Raw genomic sequence first — 12,865 nt, forward strand, 5'->3', positions numbered from 1 at the left:
TAAAATAGTATTTATGGATTTTGAAAATCTTAAATTTTCATTCTTGCGCGCGCAATGTTTCGTTGGATTTTTACGTAATACAAATTTATATTTAATCTGACTAGAAATTTTGGGATAAAAATATTTCGGATCCCATCAAAATGTGGGAAATTTTATTGAATGCTGTCTTCAACGGTTGGTTGAAATTGTTAATCGTTGTCCTAGCTAGAAAATGGGTTGTACTTTTAACAAACTGTAAATGGGCTATTGTAAATTCCATTAGAATTCAAAAATGGGATGTACATTCTTAAAAAACGCAAATGGGCTATAAGTTCTCTGCCACACACTTGTGGGCCTACTAAGTGACGCGTCCCCTAAAAAAATAAGTTGACGCGTATGCAAGGCTTTGTCAACTTATTATAGTCAACACATGGTTCTAGCAGCAGTGGCCGTTGGATGTCTATCCAATGGATGTCGTGCTTCTTCTTCAATATCGGATATTCTTAGCTTCGGCTGCCCAAAAAATGATTCCTCCCCCTGACATCTGGGGCGCACCGTTTCGGAGGCTGACCTGTGGGCCTACTAAGTTGGAGCATACCAAGGGCTTTGTCAACTTAGTCAATATAAACGACTATAGCTTCAGTGACCGTACGATGTCCATCCAATGGCCGTAGTGCTTCTTCAACCTATGGTCTTCTTGGTCCAGCCGCCTAAAGCAGCGCCGGTCGTGCCGCCTGCTCCTGCCTCCCGTGGCCGGCTGTGCTGCCGCGGAGGCCTCACCGCCCCATACTACTCCAACCGCTGGTCTGGCCATCCCTCCACTCACCCACACCCCCTGTTATTCTGCAGCGACGGCAACCTCACACCGCAGCCGAACAAGTGAACCCTCGTACTCCTCTCCGCGCGGGCTTCCACTGCTGCGCTTCCCCGGCGCCGCGTCGTCCCCTTCCTAGGAGTCGCCGTCGTCCACCGCCCTGGTGCTCTCGGCACGGCATGGTCAACATGGTCAACGACCGACTTCCATCGGAAGAGTACTGTTCGTGGAGAGGCTGACAGATGGGTCCACAGCGACCGCAAGGAAGTGCCTCCTTATTACGCCCAAAATAATTATTCCTCCACCTGACAGTGGGGACCCACCGGACGGGCCACCAGTATTTTGCGAAAAAAATCGTTTCCCCCTGACTGCTGGGACCCACCAGATGGGCCACCATATTTCGCGAAAAAATGTTCCCCCCGCTGTCAGCTCGGACCCACCGGAAGTGCCTCCTTATTATGCACAAAAAAATGAATACTCCCCCGGCTAGCTGGGACCCACCTTGGTGGGAGGATGACTTGTGGGCCTACTAAGTTGACGGGGACGAAGGGCTTTGTCAACTTAGTCAATATGAACGATTCTAGCTCCAGTGACCGTACGATGTCCATCCAATGGCCGTAGTGCTTCTTCAACCTCTGGTCTTCTTGCACTAGCCGCCCAAAGCAGCGCCGGTCGTGCCGCATGCTCCTGCCTCCCGTGGCAGGCTGTGCTGCCGCAGAGGCCTCACCGCCCCTACTATTACCACCGCTGGCCAGGCCCAGCGGCGACGGCAGCCTCACACCGCAGCCGAACCAGTGAACCCTCGTACTCCTCTCCGTGCGGGCTTCCACTGCCGCGTCTTCCCCGGCTCCGCGTCGTCCCCTTCCTAGGCCTCGCCGTCGTCTACCGCCGTGGTGCTCTCTGCGCGGCGTGGTCAACATGGTCAAGGAACGACTTCCATCGGAAGAGTACTGTACGTGGAGAGGCTAACAGCTGGGTCCACGGCCACAGCCCAGTTTTTTGTGATTTGCCAAGTAAGTCGCTTTTTCAGGCCTGTTGGGCTGCAAATCTTTCAAGACGAGGAGAGCTTTCATTCGGCTGGCCGAGAAAATGGCCCATCAGTATTGAGAAATGGGCTATACATTTTTAAAACACATCAAACCAGCAATTAGTTTCAAATATCTTTTTTTTCATTTCAAGATTTTAAATTACATTAACTTTTATGCGTGGAGAATTTGATGGTCGTCCACCACCGTGGTGCTCTCTGCGCGGCGTGGTCAACATGGTCAAGGAGCCAGTTTAGCCTGCCTATGAGTACGACCTATGACACAACCTAAATGCCCGCATAGGTCTGACAAGATCCATTTATGGACCTAAAGACAACTCTCCTGTTCGATGGGTCAGTTACCAGGCTTGGCTAGAACGAAACGACAGAGCTCGGGAACAACAGCGAGCCCAGATGATAGATGGTCTCCGGCGTGACGTATCCTAAGTCAAGGGCACCGCTCACCCTCTGTGCTTCACCGACAGAGTGATGCAGCACCAATTCCTGGAGGGCTTGAAGCCCGTAAATATCGAGCACTACGACGGGACGACGGATTCGGCTGTATGGATAGAAGATTTGCTACTACACATCCACATGGCATGAGGTGACGACCATCATGCCATCAAATACCTACCATCGATGCTCAAAGGTCCAGCTCGACACTTGCTAAACAGCCTCCCCGAAGACTCCATAGGATGTTGGGAGGAGCTGGAGGATGCTTTTCGAGCCAACTTTTAGGGTACTTATGTCCAGCCTCCAGATGCCGATGACCTGAGCCACGTAATCCAGCAACCCGACGAGTTAGCCAGACAATTTTGGAACTGGTTTTGAGCACGAAGAACCAAATCGTCGACTGTCCGCATGACGAAGCCATAGCCGCCTTCAGACACAGTATTCGAGATGAATGCCTAGCAAGGCAGCTCGGCCAGGATAAGCCGAAGACAATGGCGGTGCGTACCTCCCTCATGACCCGTTTCTGTGTTGGGGAGGATAGTTGGTTGGCTCGTAGAAGCACCAACCCGGAAGCCCCAGACACCTCTGAGGTCCCGGACGGGAATGGAAACCCATGGCGCAACAAGAACAATCGTCACCACAACGACGGCTAAACCGACGAGACGATAGTAAATGTCGTATTCTGCAATCCGAAGTCTGGGTCATGGAAAAAGCCTTCTAAAGGCAATCAGGACAGGCCAACTAAATTGGACGCAATCCTGGACAGGCCCTGCCAGATTGATGGCACCACCGAAAAGCCCACTAACCACTCCAACTGTAATTGTTTGGTGATAAACAAAGCCGGCAAGCTCACAGCTGAAGACTATGGCAAAAGCCCACGAAGCAAGGACGACAATGAGCCCCGTAGGCCGAATAGTGGAGGCCAAAAACCTTTCCCTTCTGAGGTCAAGATGGTGAACATGATCTATGCCACCCACATACCAATGAAAGAGAGGAAACACGTGCTATGGGATGTGTACGCCGTCGAGCCTGTACCACCGAAGTTCAACCCGTGGTAGGCTTCCCCGATCACCTTTGACCGCAGGGACCATCCGACCAGTATCCGTCACATAGGATCAGCGGCCCTGGTACTCAACCCCATTATCGATGGGTACCACCTCATGAGAGTCCTAATGGACGGAGGCAGTAGCCTCAGTCTGATTTACGCAGACACGGTAAGGAAAATGGGGATCGATCCTTCAAGGACCAAACCCAGCCACACCACCTTCAAGAGGGTTATTTCGGGTGTAGAGGCCCGATGCTCAGGCATGGTAACGCTGCAAGTAGTATTCGGCTCGCCGGATGATACGTCTCCAACGTATCTATAATTTTTATTGTTCCATGCTATTATGTTATCTGTTTTGGCTGTTTTATATGCATTATTATGCTATTTTATATTATTTTTGGGACTAACTTATTAATCGAGAGCCCAGTGCCAGTTTATGTTTTTTCCTTGTTTTTCAGTTTTATAGAAAAGGAATAACAAACAGAGTCCAAACGGAATATAATTTTACGCTGATTTTTCTTGGACTAGAAGACACACGTAGGACTTGAAGAGGAAGGAAGAAGAGTCCCGAGGGCTCCACAAGCCATCAGGGCGCGCCTGGAGGCCCAGGCGCGCCCCGGTGGGTTGTGCCCACCTCAGGTGCCACCTGAACCGCCTCTTTGCTCTATAAATACCCCAATATTCCAGAAACCCTAGGGGAGTCGACGAAAATCAATTCCAGCCGCCGCAAGTTCCAGAAACACCAGATCCAATCTAGACACCATCACGGAAGGGTGCATCATGTCCATTGGTGCCTCTCCAATGATGCGTGAGTAGTTCTTTGTAGACCTACGGATCCGTAGTTAGTAGCTAGATGGCTTCCTCTCTCTCATTTGATTCTCAATACAATGGTATCTTGGAGATCCATATGATGAAACTCTTTTTGCGGTGTGTTTGTTGGGATTCGATGAACTTTCAGTTTATGATCAGATATGTGTTTTTATCAATGAAAGTTATTTGAGCCTTCTTTGATCTCTTCTATGCACGATTACTTATAGCCTCGTATTTCTTCTCCGATATTTGGGTTTTGTTTGGCAAACTTGATCTATTTATCTTGCAATGGGAAGATGTGCTTTGTGATGGGTACGATCTTACGATGCTTGATCCCAGTGACAGAAAGGGAACCGACACGCATGTATCGTTGCTATTAAGGATAAGATGATGGGGTCTATTTCTACATAAATAGAACTTGTCCACATCATCTCATCGTTCTTATTGCATTACTATGTTTTCCCTGAACTTAATACACTAGATGCATGCTGGATAGCGGTCGATGTGTGGAGTAATAGTAGTAGATGCAGGCAGGAGTCGGTCTACTAATCATGGATGTGATGCCTATATAATGATCATTGCCTGGATATCGTCATGATTATTTGATGTTCTATCAATTGCCCAACGGTAATTTGTTCACCCACCATTTGCTATTTTTCTCGAGAGAAGCCACTAGTGAAACCTACGGCCCCTGGGTCTCTTCTTTATTATATTTGCCTTTGCGATCTATTTTCCTTTGCTTTTATTTCAGATCTATTAAACCAAAAATACAAAAATACCTTGCTGCACTTTATCTTATTTGGTGTTCGATCTATCAATCTATTACAACTTTCTCACATCCGCTTGCCAATTTCTGGCGCCGTTACTCAAAAGGGATTGACAACCCCTTTAACACGTCGGGTTGTTAGTATTTGTTATTTGTGTGCAGGTGCTATTTACGTAGTTTTGCTTGGTTCTCCTACTGGTTCGATAACCTTGCTCTCATTACTAAGGGAAATACCTACCGTTGCTGTGCTGCATCGTCCCTTCCACTTTGGGGAAACATCAACAACATACGTAATTCCCTTTGTCTGTCGGTATGTTACTTACCCGAGATTCGATCGTCGGTACGTTTATACCTAGTTCAATCTCGTTATTGGCAAGTCTCTTTACTCGTTCCGTAATACATCATCTCATATGTAACTCCTTAGTCACTTTGCTTGCAAGCTTCTTGTGATGCTGTATTACCGAGAGGGCCCAGAGATACATCTCCGATACAAGGAGTGAAAAATCCCAATCTCGATCCATGCCAACTCAATAGACACCTCCGGAGATACCGGTAGAGCATCTTCATGATCACCCAGTTATGTTGTCATGTTTGATAGCACACAAGGTATTCCCCGGAGTCTAGGAGTTGCATGATCTCATTATTGAAGAAACATGTATTTCACATTAAGAAAGCAGTAGCAATAAACTGAACGGTCATATGCTATGGTGATGGTTGGGTCTGGTCCATCACATCATTCTCCTAATGATGTGATACCGTTATCAAGTGACAACACATGTTTTTCGTTAAGAAACCTTAACCATCTTTTGATCAACGAGCTACTCTAGTAGAGGCTCACAAGGGACACGGTATTTGTTTATCTATTCACACATGTATTTAAAGTTTCCGGTTAATACAATTCTAGCATGAATAAGAAACCTTTATCATGAATAAGGAAATATAGTAATAACGACTTTATTATTGCCTCAAGGGCATATTTCCATCACTTTTGGAACGCTGCATGCCTAGGGAGAACATATTTTATCTTTGGAAATTCAGTGAGGGAATCATCTTATAATGCTACCGTTGTTCTAAGCAAGATGCATAAGAGATAAACATCACATGCAATCAATATATGTGACGTGATATATCCATTATCGTCTTCTGCTTTTGATCTCCATATTCAAAGCACTGGCATGATCTCCATCATCATGATATCCATCATCGTGCCGTCGTATGTGTGAGGCCCCCGAATCAATCGTGCACTAATCATACACGCAAATGCGTATGAACAAGGTCAGAGACTCAGCGGAAGATATCATAACACAACTCTAGACACAATTCAAACATAAGGGAGTTACATTACAAACCAAGGGTCATGAGGACCCAAATACATAAGTCAGAAAAATCAACAATATCTGAGTATAGACATAACTATGCAAATTTACCTTAAGAAGGCTGAGCAAAACAACGACAACTAGATTGAAAAGGTGCAGGTCTCCAGCCTGGGGCCTCCTAACTACTCCTGCTCATCGATCTCCATGTAGTAGTAAGCTCCGTCGGAGTACTAGTAGTCATCGGTAGGATCAGCTGGCTCCGGGGCTCTGTCATCAGATCGCAGCAACCGGGTAAAGGGAAAAAGGGTAGCAAAGCAACCATGAGTACTCATCCAATGTACTCACAAGACTTACATCAGATCTATGATAAGTATGCACCAGTATCAAAGGAAGGGTTTGCCAAGGACTATACTGCAGAAATGCCAAAATATAAGGGAGGACCAAGCCTAACGAAGACTAGCCTGTTGCAACATCTTGCAGCACCAGAAGAGAGTAGAGTAACGTATCATATAGCAACAAGTATATAATAGCAACGTTAAAAGATCCTTCCTCATCTACCATGCAAGGAAGTGATCCCTGAGCTATCATATAAGTTTAGTGTCACAAGTATCTAGTTCTAGTTGTAGTAAATTTGGATACAACTCCGAGCGTCCGTTACCGTGGACACGGCTATTCGAATTGATTACTTGCCTGATGGGGTGCACCAGCTTACCCAACACGCTCGATTAACTCCAGCTGGACATACTTTACCGGGTCATGCCCGGCGTCGGCTGATCGACATGCCATGGTCCTACCTAGGCTCAGCAGAGAGGTCATCACGCCGGTTGAAATCACAAGTTCTCCCTGGGTGATTTTGGTAATTAATGTCAACATATCTCTTGTTGGACTAATAGTTTTATCTAGTACATTACACACGAGTTCAATAGTGGTCTGGCAAAAGCTCAAGACTCTTCATTTCTATTTAAGTGATCCAAGATCACATTGAGTCCATAGGAAATCCAATATTATTAAAAGGGGATGATGTGTTGCTTAATGGTATACTTGCTCAAAGTGCTTAGTGATATTGCTCCAAAACCTTCAGCCACTTTCTCTATCCAAATGTGTCAAAACCCTAATTCAAAACTCGGCCCCACCTATTCTTTCTACCTGGAGCAATGGTGTTCATTTAACATAGCCACTGCCAGAAACCCTAACAGTTCAGTCACACCGACACAGATCTCAGTCCCAGCGAGATGGCCTTGCCAGTGCTTTGTGATCTATTGCATTCACTTCGGTCCCACCGAGTGTATGCAATCGGTCTCACCGAGTGGGCTTGACAGATTCTTTGTTTCTTATTGATTCACTTCGTTCTTACTGAGTTGATGCAATCGGCGCCACCGAGACAAAGTTTTCCCTAAGCCATAGCACATCGATCACACCGAGTTGTTCCAATCTGTCCCACCGAGATTCCTACTGTTCATATTTTTGAATAGATCGGTGCCACCGAGTTTCCTAATTGGTGCCACCGAGATGATTCAAAATTGTGTAACGGTTGGATTTTGTGTGGAGGGTATAACCCTTTCACCCCTTCTTCCTCATTGAGGAGAGCCATCAGAACGTGCCTACACTTCCACCATACATTTTCTAAGCGAGAACCACCTACTCATGTGGTGAGATCAAGAGATTCCATTCCAACCACTCGAACCTTGTTTTCTAGCCTTCCCCAAGTTGCTTTCCACTCAAATCCCTCTTCCACCATAGCCAAATCTGTGTGAGATAGCACAAGAGCGAGGAGTTCATCATCAACACACCATATATTACCGTTTGGACAGTGCTGTCTCCTAGATTGGTTAGGTGTCGCTTGGGAGCCTCCGTCATGATGTGGAGTTGAACAAAGAAGTTTGTAAGGGCAAGGAGATCGCCTACTTCATGAAGAGCTACCCGAGTGAGGCAAGTCCTTCGTGGACGATGCCCATGGTGGGATAGACAAGGTTGCTTCTTCGTGCACCTTTCATGGGTGAAGTTCTCCATGGACTCAAGCAACTGTTACCCTTCGTGGGTTGATGTCTCCATCAACGTGAACGTACGATAGCACTACCTATCGGAACCACGCCAAAAATTCTCTACGTCTCCATTGGGTTTTCGTACTCCAATCCCATCCCTTTACATTCTTGCAAATTGCATGATTTACTCTTCCCGCTGCCTATACTCTTATCATGCTTGCTTGAGATGTATTGAATGTCCGTTAACTTATTCTTAACTTAACCTTATTTTGAAGAATCTAAAAACGACCACTTTTGCTTGTTAAGTGTCGAATCACCCCCCTCTAGACCCATCTTCTTTGTCCTTTCAATTGGTATCAGAGCATTGGTCTCCATTGCTTTGGTTTAATCACCATTGGAGGAAGATGGATGAGTCTATGTTTGGGCGTATTAGATGCAGAGTGCCTATTCACTACTAGGGAAAACGTTATACACAGAACTTTAGCAGTAGCGCTTGTTGAAAAAGCACGCTACTGCTAGACAGCAGTAGCGCGTGCAAAATAAGCGCGTTGCAGATGGACATATATCAGTAGCGCGTCTCACCGAAAACTCGATACAACTAAAGTTCCAATCACTTGGCCGATGGGCTACACATAGTAGTAGCGATCTTCCAGAAACCGCGCTACCGCTAATATACTTATAGCAGCGCGTTTATGCGTAAAGCGCTACTGCTAACAAAAAGAAAATGATATGAAAAACGAATAGAAAAGTAAATGAAAATGAAAGAAATAGAAAAAGGAGAAAGGAAAAAAATAAAATGTAAAGAAAAATAAATGAAAAAGGGAAAAAATGATGAAGACGTAGAAGTAGCGCGTTCGCTGAAACGCGCTACCGTTATTTTTGACTTAACCAAAAACGGTTTCCCCCTGGCCACCACTTCTCCCCCAAATCGATCCCTCGCCCCACTTCGCCGCCGTCTCCCCCACTTCGCCGCCGTCTCCTGCCGGCGTCGACGCCGCACTCATCCTCACCGCCGCCGCCCGAGGCCGCCTAGCCTCACCGCAGCCGCCGCCTCTCGGGCTGCCCTCGACCTCACCGTCGCCTCCCTCGACCTCACCGCCGCCGCCCTCAACCTCACCGCCCCCGAGCCCGCCAGGACCGCCGCGTCCCTATCCCGAGCCCGCCCTCGCCACCTCTACCTCCATCGCCGAGCACCTCCCCGCCACCGTCTCTCCCCTCTCTGTAAGCCCCCCACCCATCCTTTTTAGTTAATAGATGTTAATGTTAAGTAGTAGATAATGTTGATGTTAAATAGTTCAGTAGGGTTTAGTTTTTGAATTTAGTTTGTTTAACTAGATGTTAATTAGGGCAGTAGGGTTTAGTTTAGAGTAAAGCTTAGTTCAGTAGTTAACTAAATATAATCTATATTTTGAAGTGAGTTTGAGAGAGCATGAGATTTGTGTAGATTTTCTTGTAGTGTCAAACGCTAGGACATGCAAATTTGAAGTGGTCAGGATATATGCAAATCCTCAATTGTGTTTGCACATGTTTCGATTGTGCCCAAGTGGCCTTTTGTTGTTTCCAGGGAATGAAGCCGAGTGGCCTATGTTTTGCCGGAATGTTGATTCATTTCCGTTCCGTCAAATTTCAGGTTCTCGATTTGTCCACTTTTTAGCAAAGGTCTTACCGAAATTTTCCGTGAAATTTGGCATGACTTGTGCTACAAACTAGGACATATCGAGTGCCCGGGATTTGCTGCACCGGGAAGGAGTCAACGTTCCTGCAAAACAATAGGGTTTTTTTAAGTCATTATTCATTTTATTAGGTCTAGAATTAATTGACTAGATTTAATCGTAGGAAACATGGCTAGCAACGATGAAGCACAGAGTTCTGGTGACTGCGACGACGTCTATCGGGCGACAGACGAATTTTTGAGCCTTGCCGATGATGCTGCTGGGCCCACCGGTGGCATTGGGGACTGAGACCGACACGCAGACCGGTGCTGATACTGACACCAGCGCTGAGACTGAGACCGGCGTTGAGACTGAGACCGGCATCGAGACCGGCGCTCAGACTGAGACGGCATCGAGACCGGCGCTCAGACTGAGACCGGCACCAAGACTAGCGGAGCCGGTGTAGAACCGAAAGCAAAGAGGCAACGGCTTCCTAACAAGATCGGGACTACTAGACTTGTGGTCAGGGAGGTGGACGACGGCAATTTTGAGCCAAAAGGGCCCCAGGAAGCGCGCGCGTGCTACGGCAATCAAATAGGCTGCATCGTACGGACAACCGCCACCATCAATGATGAGAAACTACAAAAGATAGATAATATGAGGCCCTCCCTCCTAAAGAAGTTTCACCAGATATTCTTGTTCCCGGTCCGGAATGAAAAGGATTATAAAGATCCAGATAAGGACCCGACAATGAAGAAGATAAACAAACACGCCATGACCAAGTTTAGCGACGCGTTGGCCGCCTGGAAAACAAAGGTGAAAGCAAGGATCGTCGACAAGAAGGAACCCTACTCCGAGATTGTAAAGGATAATCCGACAATCATGGAAGAGCAGTTTAACATATTCAAGGTGGCTTGCAAGGCCGAAGCTGCCCAAAAAAGTCTAAATACATGAAGGGGCTTCAAGAGAGGAACATTGGGAGCCACCACCTCGGAAGCCGTGGTTACGGCGGGAAGAGGTCCAAATGGGCCATGGAGGACGCGGAAGCCGCGAGTCCAGACCCCTTGGCGGAGTTCACCGTCCCGCGGGAGCGTGACGTCCTCAGGGCGCGACACCGTTGGGACCCAGTGAAGAAGGTTTTCGAGATGAACGCGGTCATGACGGAGTTCATGAGACTACTGGTAACTTTAGTTTCCGATCAATTCGACTGCATGTTAGTCATATTTGTAAACGATCCTTGTGCCTTTTGCAGAGAGCAGCACAGGATTGCGGCCGGAAGCGACTCGTCGTCTAAGGCGTTGGCGAGGCCCAAGTGGGACACTCCATTCAACCAGGCGTTGAACATATTGAAACGACTCCCGGTGGAGACTCGACCATCGTATGGACGCGTGCACGGTGTCGGAGACGGCGCCACGTGGAAGAAGTACTACGGTGAGGCCGCGGAGGAGAGAAAGGAAAGACAGAGGTTAAGTGAAGAAAACATCGACAAGAAGGTTGAGATTGCGGTTGAGAAGAAATCATCTCAGACAGTCGCAACAGCGGTAGCTGCCGCAAAACAGGTGGTTGTAGATATGTCTACTTCCTTGGTTCTGGCCGTTTTCAATTGCACCAGGCAAAATCCAGAAAAAATGCAGCGGACTTTCCCCTTGCTGACTTCTTGGGGAGCAGCTCGACTAGCGTTGCACCAGCACCTGCTCCCGCACCAGCTCCCGCACCTGCTCCGGCACCCGACGTGCTCGGCGGTGCTTCGTCTTTGGCTGAGCCCGACGCCCTCACGGTATCTGTCACACCGGACCCCTTTAATAAATGTATAATCTCTCGTTTTCGTTGCCTTTCGGATGTCTCATGCCGCAGACTTTTCTTTGCAGGCCGACGAAACCCCGTGCACCATATTGTACACCATCGGCGAACAGAAGGTGGACGTGGGGAAGGTGACGATAATGAAGCCGAAGGAACCATTGTTCCACAGCCGGCCGATCCCCCCGAACGTCTTCAAGGTTTCCTTGGCCAGTGTCAAACCGGGCCATGAGAATTTGCCTCCTCTGGTACTAGTGGGGGATGACGACGAGACCCCGCGGCGGCATGGTGATTGTTGCAATGGGTGGGTCCTATTGTGGCCAAAGAGTCTGCTTCGTCTGGAGGCGGCCGGGAGCACACCCATGAGCACGCAGTCTCAACAAGGTATGAACATCAACACCCCACCTACCCAATTAGCGTCGGGTGTCGGGTTGCGTGATAGCGGACGGGGTAAGGAAGAGGCTCCATTAGTCGCTGATGACATCGCCATGGATGAGGATGAGGATGACGATGGCACTCAACAATATGTCTATACTGGCGCCTACTTAGGGTTTGAGCATCACGAGTCGGTGCCTGAATTGCCGTCTCCGGAGGCTGAACGTATTATGGACGACCTTCCGGTAGTAAAGAAGTCTAGGAAGAGATCGAGGAAAGGCAAAAAAGCTGATTCTATGATCCAACCGCCTCAGCAGCCTCAGGTTCAAGACCGTATAGATATCCCCGGTGCGCATAAATGGCATATCCCCGGTCAACCAATCCTACCTGCAGCAGTGCTAGGGGCCAGATTCGGCGATCTAAGGAGACTTCATGACGATGTGCTGCGGATAGAGAAAGGCCTCATCGCCTCAAAAGATCCAGGATACCCACTCTACATGGTTAACATTCCGCGGCAATTGTCGTACGTCGACTTCTTCCCCGCGGATAAGTTCTTCCTTCGATTCGATTACATATTCGACATGTTTCACGTGAAGAAGATGGATTTTACGTTTGTCCGTCTTTATGCCTTGCAAATGAACTACATCATCGGGGTTGAGCAGATACCTCATATCTGTGTCGCTGACCCGTACTTCATGCACGAGGGCTTCTTGGGAGTCTGCGCAAAGCACCATGAATACGCAAGGGAATACATCGTAATTTCATGCTCGCAAATAAGGACAAGGAGGTGATTCTCGTGCCTTATCATCCCATGTAAGTCATCCGCACGGATATCCTTCCTTCGATTTCAAT

Source organism: Aegilops tauschii, chromosome 4 (genome assembly GCF_002575655.3).
Source record: "Aegilops tauschii subsp. strangulata cultivar AL8/78 chromosome 4, Aet v6.0, whole genome shotgun sequence".
Classification (NCBI taxonomy): Eukaryota; Viridiplantae; Streptophyta; class Magnoliopsida; order Poales; family Poaceae; genus Aegilops; species Aegilops tauschii.